Source organism: Haliaeetus albicilla, chromosome 5 (assembly GCF_947461875.1).
Source record: "Haliaeetus albicilla chromosome 5, bHalAlb1.1, whole genome shotgun sequence".
NCBI classification, from domain to species: Eukaryota; Metazoa; Chordata; class Aves; order Accipitriformes; family Accipitridae; genus Haliaeetus; species Haliaeetus albicilla.
The window spans coordinates 45,349,118-45,362,255 of record NC_091487.1 but is presented as its reverse complement, the minus strand read 5'-3'; the positions used below and the strand labels follow the sequence as shown (position 1 = coordinate 45,362,255).

Here is a 13,138-nt window from a genome sequence, read left to right as displayed (position 1 = left end):
GCATAAGGAAAGAAAGATGGCAGGTTGCCAAACCACAAAAAATGCCTTTATAAAAGGGCAGTGGATTCAGGTATCCCCATAACATGGAGCATTTTCTGGGAAAAATGGCATGAGTGTTCCCTGCTTAAATATCAGAATTGTAGAGTGAGAGAGCACAGACAAACCCTCAAAGTAAGACCAATGAGAAAAACTGCCACAGGAAAAAAAAAAAAAAAGAAAAAAAACCTGTTTGTTTCAGCAGAGAATCAACTGTAACTGTGAACGGACCAACACTGGAGACATGCATCTGGCTAACTAATCCACTTAGGCAGGCATACAAGTCTGACAGTTCCCTTTCTATACTTGTGAAGAATGAGCAAGCCCACCCTAAACAGTCATAGCACTCAAATAGTAAACCTGAGATTGATACAGTTGAAATAGATGTACTCACAATCTACATAAGAAAATGTGCCATGAAAGGCAGAGTCCTGGAGGTCCTAACTGATAGTATAGTTGGCCACAAAATTGTAACTGTCTCTGCAAAGCAGGAACAGCAGGATCTCATCTCCTGTAGGACTTCAGGAAACAGTGGACTTGGAAGTAAGCAAAAATCAATGTTCTGTAAAATGGTATCTCGAATTCATTCTGTGGAGAATCTAGGATCAAAACGTCTCTGGCTGAGAGATACCAGCTTATCCTGTTACATCTCAAGACATGGTTTTATGACCTTACTGTCAGATTTCCATACTCGGGATATTTCCTATTCTTGGCCCAATACCTTGAAGCAACCAGGGGTATACCAGAGATGTGTCTTCACCGCGCCTGAGGATAAAACTGCAAGCAAGTGATTTTGTGCACACACATAGAGAGGTCTGAAGAGCAATCAACCGAGTAGAGAAAAAGTTCTCTCAGCACTTCTGTAGACACAGAATCTGCAGAGTTATTATCTATCATTACCTATGCATGACACTGCAATATGTTGCACAGGAAAAGGAAACAAGCATTTTAAATTATGCTGAACTCTCTGTATCTTATATGTATGTCTAGCCCCTCGAGAGATCAACATTTCTTTGCTCTAGGTTATACTGAATCCCTCATCCTGCAAGAGCACTATCCATTGTAATCAAGTGGAGGATAAAAGAGCTTTCTCACATGCATTCCAAGGGTCCTGCTGTCACTGAAGGAAAAAAATTACATCAGAAGAAGCCATCAACAACCTGCCAAGGGACAGCATCTCCTGCTCCCTAGAAAGTACACAAAGCACACTCACATCTGCAGAGTTTGAAGATGTTGTCATAGGGTGTAATGTAAGCTGACATACTACCCAAATTGTCATCCATCTTTACAGCATGGTAGGGCAAACTTAAGAGTATTGATACCTAGTCCAGCACCACCTCACTGAAGTTAAAAGACAACAAAAGTTGCAGAGAGAATGTCTAGCAGTTCAACCCAAAATCCAGAGTGTTAAATAGGCATCTGCAAGGAAGAACAACTCGAGGAGAACATCTTTCAATGCCATTGTGTCCTAAACAGTGGGCCACATCACGAAAAAGGTGTAATTCATACCGTCCCAACTGCTCTAACTTGGAAACACCCCAAGCAATGGACAGATCAAAAAGTAAGACATTGTACTGTTCAAAAAAAAATAATTTAACAAACCCAACAGAACTGTGAAACAGAGACTTATTTAATGAACAGAAATGTGAAGACATATATCCAGAAGATTATAATCTATGACCAAGTCTTCCCAAACCTTTGAAAAAGCTAAAAAACCCAGAGCACAGAAAAAAGAAGTGCAGAGACTATCTAAGCTTACCAAAGCATGGCTCAATATCACAAAGGTGTCTCAGTGAAACAAAACCATTAAGTAGGGGAAACAATTAATATATTTTTAAATTATTTTTTTTCTTCCGTGAATTCAAACCTTGCCCTAAATAAGGAACAAATGCTTGCCTAGACCACTGAAACTAAAGACATAATGTGTCCTGCCATGATGGTCTTATACAACTATCCTGGTTTTGGCTGGGACAGAGTTAATTTTCTTCTTAGTAGCTGGTACAGTGTGTTTTGGATTTAGTGTGAGAATAACATTGATAACACACTGATGTTTCAGTTGTCGCTAAGTAGCATTTATCCAAAGTTAAGGATTTTTTAGTTTCCCATGCTCTGCCAGCAAGCAGGTATACAACAAGCTGGGAGGGAGCATGGCCAGGACAGCTGACCCAAACTAGCCAAAGGGATATTCCATATCATAGAACATCATGCTCAGTCCATACTGGAGTGAGAGAAAAACAGGAAAGAGAGAGAGAAGAGACGCCATCAATCCACTACATACACCGCAACAGCAAAAACTGTTCAGTCTCAAGTATGCAATCATCTAATGTGTGAATATCCATACTGATTGTCAAACAGAGGAAGCTGTTTTGCAAAGACCCAAAAAGGCACAAGATGTCAGCTAAGAACAGCATATCAGAAACCTGTATACATGTTTCAGGTATATTACATATTTTATCATCATAAATAGAGGCACGGAGCTAAAGACATAGGTTGCAGGCAATCTGAAAGCTCACATTTTGAAATGAGTCACTTGGTCAACAGAAATCTCCTTATAGGCAAAGAGTTTAAAGAAAAAATTTATGTAATTGAATACACTAATAATTTAAAGAATTCATTTAAAAAAAAAGTTTTATGAACTGTTCAATAAACAGCATGTCAGATAAATATTAACACAAGTATTTATTACATACATGCACATAAACACCTCAAAAAAATTAAAAAAAACTCCAAAAAGCTTGACAAATGTATTTGTACCCACACAAATCAGACTTACCATAAAAAAAATATTATGACACTGTGCAAGTCCTAACCAAACTATGGGGAAGTTCAACATAAGTAATTTAATAAACTAAAGATGACCATTGGAAGGTTGTTGAAACAGAATTCTTACTGTTCTTTTACAAAACCTTTTGTATGAGCAAAGCTTTGAAGAAAAGAGTTCAACACACAGCAAGTCAGAATTAACTTCCGTAAGATATTCACAGCAATGTTCCACAAGCTTCTAAAAACAGTCTTTACCTTGCAGAATTAATAATGTCATAGTGATATTCATTGCTATTAACTGTCTCACAAAAGAAACTCTCTAATATTACAGAAAATTATTCACCTTACCACTATAAGGTTATGAAGCAAACACATAATGAAAGCAGACTCCTAAAAAGCATTCACATTCAGAATTAATATTGCTACCATAAAGCAACTGTAGCAGCACAAAACTTCACCAAATTCTAGAATGACCAATACCTGAAGTGTTTCATTTTATTTTGAATGTATTATACCTGAAAATAAATTATGTAAATTATGCTTTATTAATATCTAATATTTGAAGGAACTAAGTAAAATGGTTGAGTCACTGGAAGCTATGCTTTGCTACAGAAATCACCATTTGTCTTAGGGAGGATCCCTAAAGACCACAGGTTAGCAAATACAAATAAAGGAGCAAAAACCTCAGAAAAGGGTCATTCAAAGATTTTCTCATATAGCATCTCATACTTCAGTAACAAAAATAATAATAAAAAAAAAATTAAAAAAAAAAAAATCACCAGCCTGTCATTTTACAGTAGCTCTTTGCTACAGGCAACTCTTCTGATTTGAAGACCTGTAGCCAAAAGTCTTCCAAAACAGTTACTGGCCTCCTCATATCTTAGGACTGCTCCTCCTCTTTTGTTTGTTCCCCATTCCCACTCTGAAAAAGTGGAGGGGGAGGGAGGGAGAGGAGAAAACAACAGGAAGAAGCAATAATCATGTGAGGGAGCTAGTATATCATATATTTGGGAGGAAAAAAAAAAATCAGAATTGATTGCAACTGATTTAACAGTCAGAAAATCACCACCTTGAAGTGATGCATTATGAGCTACATAATATGAATTTACATACATATCATGACAAATGACCCAGAAAGATCACCTATTTTTAAGGCTGCCAGATACTTCCTTGTAGAAAATTCATTTTTTAATTTCTTTTAAGTTGCCAAAGGCTTTCCAAGATGACCCACTGTGCCAGGTGCCCATGTCAAAGCTGAGCTACTTCAATGTTTTCATTATATGCAAAACATATTTTTTCCCCTTTCCAAGGAAAGCTACACAAAAATACACTTTTGCTCCATTACAAAAGGCTATTTTTTCTTTAAAAAGTTTAATCACTTGCATGCTTTAAGTTCCACATGCATCTTCCTAAGAGACAGCAAAATGCATATCCTGACACACAAATGATACTTTTGTCAAGCTCACTGTAATGTTACTGTTATTGATTTTGTTTTGATATGTTATATACAAGTCACCTACACATTCTGTCTGTACTGACTGCATTCCAGTATAAGGCTTCTGGGAGCTAAGCATCCACAGTTGTAGACTCATAGGATAATACAGGTTGGAAGGGACCTCCAGATGTCCCTAGTCCAACCTCCTGCTCAACGTCAACTATCAGATGAGAACAGGTTGCTCAGCTTTATCCATTTGGGTCTTGAAAACCTCTAAAACAGAAGCTACACAGTTTCTCTGGTAAACCTCTTCCACAGCTTGACTACACTCATGGAGAGCAAGTTTTTCCTTGTATCCAGTCTGAACCTTCTTTGTTTCAATTTATGACCACTGCCTCCTGTCCTGCCACCACATGCCTCAACAAAGAGACTGACTCCATCCCCTCAAAAACACCAGCAGGTTGTTGTCAGATCCCCTTGAAGCCACCTCTTTGCCAGCTGAACAAACCCAGCTCTCTCACCCTCTCCTCACAGGGCAAGTGCTCCAGCTCCCTAACCAACTTGTTAGTCCTCCACCAAATTAACTTCTGTTTATCAATGTTTTTTCCTGTATTGAGGGTCACAAAACCAAGTGCAGTACTCTAGATGCAGCCTAATGAGCACCAAGCAGAAACATAACCACTTCCCTCCACCTACTGGCTATGCTCCTGTTAATAGAGCCCAGAACATTGTTGCCCATCTTTCCTGCAAGGGCATGCTGCTGCTGGCCCATGGTCAGTGCAGTCCACCAGGATCCCAGGTTTCTCCAGCAGAGCTGTTTCCCAGCCAGTCAGTCCCTAGCCTGTATCACTGTAAGGTGCTCCTTCTTCCCAAGTGCGGGGCTTTGCATTTGCCCTTGAATTTCATAAGGTTCTAGGTGGGCCTTGTGTTCACAGTGCCAAAGTCCTTCTGAATGGCAGCCCTGTCCTCATGCATATCAACTATTCCCCCCAATTTGGTGTCATCTGCAAGCACAAAAGCACATCCATCACCTTCTCAGGATGAATCCCTGCAGTACCCCACTTGTTACCAACCTCCCTATACGACACATTAACCACTACTTTCTGAGTCCATCCAACCAGTCTTTTAGTTGTCTAGTTCTCGATCCACTCAGACTGTCATGTCCAAATCTGGATACAAGAATATCGTTGGAGACAGAGTTGAAAGCCTTGCTAAAGTCAAGGTAGAAGAAATCCACTGCTCTTCCCTCATTCAAAAATTCAGCCATTTTACCATAGAAGGCAATCAGGCTAGTCATGCATGATTTACCTTTGATAAATCCATGCTGATTGTTCCCAATCACTTCCTTCTTCTTGTGCCCAGAAACTTGTTCCAAGAACACCCACACCCTTATTTTCCCAGGGACAAAAAGGAAGCCAGCCAGCTTTGTAGCTCCTTGGACTGTATTTCGGCCTTTTTTGAAGGGTGCAACTTGTACCTTTCTCCAGTCATTGGGAAGCTCTCCTGATATCCAAGATGTTTCAAAGATGATGGGGCGCAACCTCACTGTGACTCTGACCAGCCCTATCAACATCCTCAGACACAGACCATTTGGCCACACGGACTCGTACGTTTCAAGTTCTCTCAATAATCCCCGACTCGATCCTCATCCACTGCTGGTAGCTACTCTCCTCAAACCCTGCCACTAAGCACAGAGGCCTGGGAGACCTTGTTAGTGAAGACTCACTAAGTAAAAGAGAGCATTGCGTACCTCAGCCTTATCCGTGTCCACTGTCACTAAATCACATTCAGAAAGAACCCCATATTTTACTTGTCCAGCTTTTTACTACTAACATACTAGAAGAAACTCTTCTTGCTGGCCTTAACCTCCCTTGCAAGTGTCATCTCTAGGTAAGCACTGGCTCTCTTGATGTCATCCCTACATAACTGGACAATGTTTCTGAATTTCTCCTTCGTAGCCTGTCCCAGCTTCCGCTGTTTGTATATCCCATTTTTAATCACTGGAGCTCAGACAAGAGTTCCCTGTTAAGCCAAGCTCATCCCTTGATAGGCCTGCTTGTTTTCCTGAGTATCAGTATGGATCACTGGCATCTAAATTGCTTCTCAGTGATATCTTGCTGGACCCAGCAAGCATGAAAAGGTGAGCTACCCACATGAACAAAGAGATGGAAAAGAAGGGGACCAATAGGACTTGACTGAAGAAAGAACTGCAATGTGGGAAAAAGCTGATAAGAGTTGACATGGTGAACAGAACCTTGAATTTGGGATACAGACCAAGTCTGAGATGGGTGAGAAGGCTGGTAGGAAAGGAAAAAAAAATTCAGATAAGAGACCAGCTAGGCAGGAAGACCAGAATGAAGTACAACACTGAAGTTGGAAAACTTCAGAAGATAGGACAGGAGCCAGTGGAAATACAGAACAGAGAGAGGACAGATCCTAGCCATGATAGAGAACTGGATGTGAAGCTGAGGAGAGTGGACAGAAGCCTGAGACCAGCAGACAGGAGTGTGAATAGCTGGACAGGATTCAAACAGTGAAAGAACACTGGGATAAACAATTTATTACTTAGAATCTCCCTGCACAACAGTTCTGGATCTCAGGTAAGAAGCCCTTTAGCAAGAAACAAACTGTTTACATGGGGAAAATAGGATTGCGATAAAAATTTCAGACTAGGACAAAGAAGATTGGGACAAATGTCCCAATAGGGATTTTCGGGGAAGATATTTAAGTAGGTATCACAGAAGGAATAGGCAGAAAAAACAGCATCCACCAGAACATGCTCATTCCCAGAGCCTAGAACAGAACCCAAGATTCCAGAGTTTCTCACTACTTTGAAACACTTAAAAATTTCAGTAAATCATTCACAGACCATATCATTTGGACCACAGATGAATTACAAATTAATAGTATCACATTCTCTGCTAGCTCAAGTGGCAGAAGTCTCATGGCAAAATATACAAATTTCAGCCTTTCTAAAGACTTATATGCTACAATGCAATCCCGTATGATAAAAGGTTTCCTCCTGTCCATCAGAGTTGCTGCCTTTTTTAATCTAGCATGTTGAACATTTTGTTTATGTGCAAAGAATTATGTTTTTTTTAAACAGATGTGTACCAAAAACATGACCCTCAGTTTGAAAAAAAAAAAAAAAATTATAGTCACATCACAAAAATTAAAGATTATTTGATCTTGTTCTCTGTGCCCTTGTGTGCAAGGTACTCTTGCTGTATTACTGAACAAGATGTTAAAAAAAAATCTAAATAATTACACTATATTATATAAGGACCTTGCCATATGGACTGCAAATGGTGGCAAGTGTGCTGTTAATAAGATAGGTATTGCAGAAAAAAGAGAAGGAATTAATATTGTCTGGGATAATCTGATTTTCTTCTTGTTCCTTGCAAGCAAATCACCTAAAAAAAAAAAAAAACAAAAAAAAAACTTTCAATGGGCAATCCACTCTTCATCAAAATTTTGGACTTACTGTCTTGGCGTTAACATTGCAGCAGATATAAGTATTTATCCTTGCAGTCTAAATCAACAGACACCATACTACAAATCAATCAGTGAGGTTTTTTCTAGCATATGCATTCATGGATCCCTGTTAAGTGATCTATTAAAAAAAAAAAAAAAAAAGAGAGAGAGAAGAAAAGCCAGGTTATTGTCAGTAAATTACATAGGGAGACAGACCTTTATGAGAAAACACTGTAGAACACACAAATCATTAAAAGACTGATAGATTATTTTGAAAAATCATATCATAAAGGCCCTACATTGGATATGCAACACGAAGGGACACATAACACATCTCCAGAGGTGTCTGTGAAAATACTACTAGTGAAACATGCAGGCACTAGATACTGAAGGTAATGAAACAGCAAAAGAGGAAGTTAAGAAGGTACAGTATGAACAGCACATAACAAATAGTAAGGCCACACATTATTCAATACCAAGGAAAAAGATTCAATATTGCTCGCTGAACACAATCTATGCCATTCTATACTATATACTGAAAGAAACATTGTAGGGGAAAGTGTTAACATTTAACCTTACATTTACAGGCCAAACTATAGTTCTTACAAGAATCCCCAATTCTGGCATTTCATGATTTATGAGAGCTTGATCTTGCAGCTTCAAAGTTCTTTGAAGATAGTTTTTGTTGCATAATAACAAAACATAGGCACGATTTCCCTAAAAAAACCAAAATATCACTTCACTTGCAGATTATATTCATCATATAAAAGAGATACATATTAATGCAATCACACACAGCATGCATCATCTACATTTGTTTTCCTTATTGTATTAGAAGCATATTCTATGACCAAACAGCAAGCTTTTGAATGGGTCTAGAAAAAAATTAAGTCACATTTTGCTTTGACGCTAGCTCCCCCTCCAGACCAGCCTAAAATTATAGTAATTTTTATTTTAAATTCTGAGTCTGCAACAAGGATTTAAATACTCAGGTCCAGATCTTCTTCATCTTTACCCCCTTAAATGCCAGTGAACAGACTGATCAGGTAATGTATATGTAAAATTATCTTTTATTATTTTTTACTGTACATAAATTCCAAGATGAGGAAAATCATTTGGTTTAGAAGAGATCTGACAGATAAAGCAGCAATTCTATACAGCTACAGAGAGACAGGAATGGACCAAGAATACAATTTTTCAGATTAATCCTATGAATGGTCTGCAATATTGGTAATATATAAACATTCCATTATACAACCAAGCCTCTGTTTGTCAAAACAAAAGGAAGCCCCTGTGTGATTTAGTACTACCTTTACTAATTCACTTCAGGTGAACTGGCTCCATTTCTACTCCAGCAAGTATAGCTAATATTTTTTTCTTGTTCCAATATTAGCTACAACTAATATCTTTTCAGTTGCTCAGCCAACAAAGCGGCCAAAATTTTAAACAAATGAAGACACTAGAGTAAAAGAGAAGGCAAGCTACAACTTCCAATCTGGCCCTCTGTATTTCCCAGTTGTCAAATATCCTGGCAGCTACATCACTAAAAGAGTGAATTTGCATGATTCAACACTCCAGGTTGATTCCTACCCTTCCCTCGTTACTGAACTCCTTGCTCAGAAAATATGAATAATTAATTATACTTTCAACACTGAAAAAAAAGGTTGTCTCATTACGCATTGTTGGGAAAATACACAAACTTTGCAATATGCTAGTTTGCCAGTTTAAGGTACATAAACATATGAAACCCTAACAAAGTATCAATAAAAATTTGGCAGTAAGCATACCAGTAATAACCAGAGAAACAGACGTTACTGGAAATACATCAAAGCATAGTCTCCGACTCCTAATAACTAGGTTTCTTTAATAATGGAAGGAATTGTAACAGAGCCTTCTGTAAAACCACCCCAAGCAGCAGCAGCAGCACCCCAGGCAATGTTGGCCATTTATTTGCTTTTGCAGTTCCGACTTTTCTAAAGTTTTTGACAATTTACAGCGGAGAATGACTTAGAGAAAAGAAGAATTAAGTAAAATCAAAAACCTTTCCATGCTTAAACACTCCTTCTTAAGTATTTACTCCATTAACTTTAACGCCTAGACATTAAAATACTGCATGTTGGAGTAGAGGGAGTACGTGTAAGTATAGGTGTATAAATGTACATGTGTATACTGAAACATACGCGTTTCAGCAGATGTGTATGTTTCAATATACACACACACACACAAAAAGCCCTAAGTGCTAATACAAGATCACAGACAAAGCAAAGAATGTCCTGAACACACAGTTGTTTTCCACATCCATGTACACACAGCATGTGGATCACAGAGTACCAGGTGTGCATTGAGGACACAAGGACAGTACTGGTACTGCCCCGAGGAACTTACAGTCTTTCCACAAGCAATTTTTCAGCTGACGTCTATGCCCATAGGCTTTTTGGTACAACCCACAACACGGCATTATAGTCTCTACCTATTCTCGTACCCTCAATCACGAGCTTCTGAAAGCAGAGGGTCAGAGCCTGGTCTTTGGAGAGCACCTAGAACACAGTGGGTACACACTCGCACACACGTGTGAAAGACCTGAGCGTACATTAAGCATAAACTTGGCTAGAGGAAAAATCGCCGGAACCTTATCAGCAACAGAATCCAAGACCAAAGCAGCTAAACGTGCCGAAACACGGTAAAGGTCGCCGTGGGAAAAGCCCCGGGCAACAACAGATGGCTCTGCACCCTGGTGAAGACAACCACTTCCTCGAGCTACCAGGCGGCCCTAGAGAGTAAGGTCCGTCCGTAAAGCCCACATTTCCCGTCTATTTCTCTCTGCCCAAACCAGGCGTCCCCTCGGGCGGCCGCAGTTCCCGGGACAAGCAAAGTTGGAGGCCGCCCCCCGCGCCCTCCGGCCGCCGCGCACGGGACGGCGGCGGCGGCCGCGCTCCCCGCCGCGGGTACCCGGGCTGCCCGCGCCGCTCCCCGGGGCAACGCCGCCGCCCGGGGCTCGCACGCACCTCCCTCCCGGGCTCGGCCCGGCCCCGCCGCCGACGGTGATGCCCCAGCCGCCCGCCGAGCCCCGGCCTCCCCTTGCCCCCGCCGGGCGCGGGGCCCCCGCCGCGCTCTCCGGCGGCGTCAGGCCCCACCAGCGCCCCTCAGGTGAGAGAGCCCACGGGGACCCCGGCTGCACGGCGGGGAACCGGCCCCCTCCCCGCCGCCGCCGCCACCACCACCCCGGCGGCGGCAGCGGTTGCTGAGCAGCGCCGGAGTCGCAAGAGCGGCGGCGCCAGGCCCGGGGGAGGGATGGGGAGCGCCGGCTGGAGCAGCCCCGGTCTCCGCTCGGTACCCGCTTCCCCGCCGCCGCGGCTCTCCGCTCGGCCCCCGCATCCCCTTACCCGAGTGCCGGGGCCCGCGCTGCCGTCGCCGTGGCTGCCGGCCGCGGGGAGACGCCGGGGCGAGCGGAGGGGCGGCGGGGGGGGGGGGGACGGGGACACACAGCGCGGTGAGGAGACGGAAGCAGGAACCCGCCGCCGCCGCTTAACGGAGCCGCCGGCGGACTGAGGAGACGGAGCGCGAGACGCGGTGGAAGGAGGGAGGGAGCGAGCGAGCGAGCGCGCGCCGCGGGCGGGGAGCCGCGCGCGCCCGCGCGCGCGAGCGCAGCCGCTGACAGCGAAGGGGCAGGCGCGCGGCGAGAGCAACGGACGGCGCGCGCGCGCCCCCGCGCGCTGCGCTTCCCCCCCCGCCCCGCCCGCCCTAGGAAGAGCTCCGCCGCGGAGCGCGCGCCTACCGGGGTAAAGGCGGCCTATCGGAGCGCGCGAGCCGGGCTGCCGATGCTGCTCGAGCGCTCTCGTCACGGAGCGCTGGAGGGCGCGGCGCGCATGCGCGCCGGGGGACAGACGTTTCCTCACACACACCCCCCCCCTCCGCCCCCGCCCGCCTATCTGCTGCGTACCCCCGGTCTTCAACCGGCGGGCGGCAGCGGTCGGTGCCGTGCCGTGCCGTGCCGTGCCGGCGGGCAGGGTCGGCCGCAGGCTGCCCGTGGGTGCCAGCAGAGGAGCGGAGGAGCTGGCCAGGCGCTGGCCGGAGCCCCGTCCTCCCCTCCCCGGGGTCTGCTGGCTGCAACAGGCAGATCCCCGCCCATGATGCTGTTGCATCTCGCCCCAGGAAGGAGCTCAGCGTGGTTGGTTTGATGTTTGGGGTTTTTTTTAATATAACGATCCCTACAGAGGACGGAAGTCTCACAAGATTTTGTCTTCAGAGAGTAAAAGAAGTGCGCTGTGTCTGCTGGGGCGTGGGGGAGGCCTGGTCTGCCCCAGCACCCCTGACGAGTCCGGCTGCTGCTTCAGCACTTGTGACTTGTTCTGCTTTTGTGGCTTGTCAAAACGCTTCCCGAAAACACCCGTAAACACACGTGAACTCGGGTAGATGCAGAATTTCAGGGCCTTTCACACAACTGTGACTTCCTAAGCATTCACATGGGAAAGCGGTGCACGTTTGCAAAGTTTGCACAGTGCACTGGGAATGTTTCAGTGTTCTTGGGAGATGAAATGGCAGAGAAGGGAAGGTAGCGTGTGGAGGGGGAATCGCAGTAGGAGTACATTTCAGTATCCTATGATTTATGTAAAAGCTAGAGCTGGTAGCGATGGATTTTTTTGTAACTATCACATCCTTCTTACACTCCCTCCCAGTCTCAGAGGAGCTGTTCCTGCGTATCGGTGCTCTGTCATGTATTTGTTCGCACTTGTCTTCTCCAGCTTGTTCCACAAGCACCTCTTCTTTTTTTTTTTTCTTTTTTTTTTTGTCTTCCCAGAACCACTAACAGTTTGCAAATGTCCTTATAAGGTCTATGGAAGTTTCTCTTGATTTTTTTCTTTTGACTTCATACGTTATGGGTCAGCTGCCTGCTAACATGGAGCTTGGGGCACAGCTGCTGCAAGCATTGTCTAGGGGACAGAAAGAAGAATTATGATATTCTGTGCCCATAGCAACCTTCCAGAGAGATCTGGAAATGCAAAAATAATGAATATATCAGTTTTCCCTAAGGTTTTAATTCCTAACTGACAACACTAGAGATTAGTTTAGAAATTGAAATTATAATCAGATTGCCAATGGCTGTCAAGTATTGAGTTGCTGCTGCTAGCCCCTATTACTGTGACAGTTGTTATTATTATAACTACTAACAATTATACTGTGATCATGCCTACAGAGTTAGTCAAGGATTTGGGTTCCAAAACCCATTGGGTTAGGTACAATGTTTATACAGGTAAATGAACAAAACAGTTGTTTCAGAAGAGCTTAGAGATGTCTTCCATTTGTGATAGAAATCCACTAGTGAACTATCTATCACTAAGGCATGCATAAGAAAAAGTTAAGAAAAACTGAACTATCATTATTAATAACCTTAAACTTGCTATCCTACCATCCTTTCACGGGAAGAAAAAA

The 13,138-nt window shown here is 43.4% G+C and overlaps 1 protein-coding gene across 7 annotated transcripts in view; it reads right to left on the bottom strand.

The window, feature by feature from the left end:
• Positions 1–11,501, bottom strand: part of FUT8 (fucosyltransferase 8) — a 138,260-nt gene extending 126,759 nt beyond the window's left edge. For 3 of the 7 annotated variants that reach the window (XM_069784633.1, XM_069784632.1, XM_069784636.1), the window contains exon 1: positions 11,092–11,347. The gene's annotated coding sequence lies outside the window, so the exon portion shown is untranslated. Of the gene's footprint in view, positions 1–11,091; positions 11,350–11,483 lie in introns of those variants that run through there. The other 4 variants (XM_069784635.1, XM_069784634.1, XM_069784639.1 and 1 more) reach the window with 3 other exon arrangements.
• Between the last annotated feature and the right edge of the window lie 1,637 nt (positions 11,502–13,138).